Source organism: Apodemus sylvaticus, chromosome 6, assembly GCF_947179515.1.
Source record: "Apodemus sylvaticus chromosome 6, mApoSyl1.1, whole genome shotgun sequence".
NCBI classification, from domain to species: Eukaryota; Metazoa; Chordata; class Mammalia; order Rodentia; family Muridae; genus Apodemus; species Apodemus sylvaticus.
This window is the reverse complement of record NC_067477.1, coordinates 95,989,383-95,990,518: the sequence shown is the minus strand read 5'-3', so window position 1 is coordinate 95,990,518 and position 1,136 is coordinate 95,989,383. Positions and strand designations below refer to the sequence as shown.

Here is a 1,136-nt window from a genome sequence, read left to right as displayed (position 1 = left end):
CAGGTAAGAGGCAGGGTCAGGTCTGCACAGCCCCGAGATATCAACATGATCTGTGGAAGGCAGACCAGATCAGGCACATCTCCTTGGCCTTTGGTGGTAACAGACTCTTGGTACTTCAGAGCCCTGGAACCAGATGGGACCTCTGGTGGTAGCACAGACCATGACCCCACCATGGTTCCAAGAGGCATCACTAGCTACTAACTTTGGGCTGTTCCTCGATACTCCCAAGACTCCAGCTCTGCCTCTCTAAATTGTGCTCACATTCATCTTTTCATCATTCTCTTCCATTTCTCCACCTCTTAGTGGTGCCTGAAGTCCCTGAGTGTCTGGGGTCCTCTCAGGACTGGTCTCAGGAGTGTTATGCCCCACTCATGCATTATGGCAGCATGCGGGGGTCATCTCTCACATGGTCTGACCCCCAGGCCTGAGCAATGCCAGACTGGTAGTCATCTTAGGCTAGCTCCGCATCAGAGATTCAAGGCAGCAGCCTGGTGTTTGTTTCCAGGTCAATCCAACCCACTCAAGTAGCCACTTGCAATGTTTGTTTGTGCCCAGGCTCACTCCCTCCTAGGATCTGTAGTCTCACAGGCAGGGTTCCTCTAGCCTCTGGCTTGCTTCTAGACCTGGGATCCCATCTGAGCCGACCTGCTTCCAGACTGGCAATCATCTCAGGCTCGATTTTTTCCAGGGAATGTTAGGCTATTAATCATTCAGATGACCATAGGTCAGCATACTCATCATAGATGTAGCCTCTCTTCTTTCTGTAACCTACTAACACACATGTGACTCAGCAGCCACACATACAGTGCCTCTAGAGGCAATATATTTGCTTTTTTAAGTATTTTTATGAATTCTTTGAGAATTTCATACAATGTCTTAATACAATCCTCTTACAACTCCTCCCAGATCCTCCTTGTCTTTCCTACTCACCCAACTTCATGTTTTTTGCTAAAGATTTTTACTTTTCTTTACTTTTACAGCTCAAGAAACAATCTAAGCTGGGCATGCTAACACAGTTCTGCAATCACAGCACTTGGGATGTGGAGGCAGAAAAATTAGGAGTTCTAGGTCATCTTCAGCTGTGCAGTGAGTCCGAAGGCAATTTGGGCACATAAGACCACTTCTCAAACAACAGA

General features: G+C 47.4%; 1 non-coding gene across 1 annotated transcript; it reads right to left on the bottom strand.

The window, feature by feature from the left end:
• Positions 1–690: 690 nt before the first annotated feature.
• Positions 691–822, bottom strand: LOC127688239 (small nucleolar RNA SNORA17). The gene has a single exon (XR_007978644.1). It is a non-coding gene; the product is annotated as a small nucleolar RNA SNORA17 (small nucleolar RNA).
• Between the last annotated feature and the right edge of the window lie 314 nt (positions 823–1,136).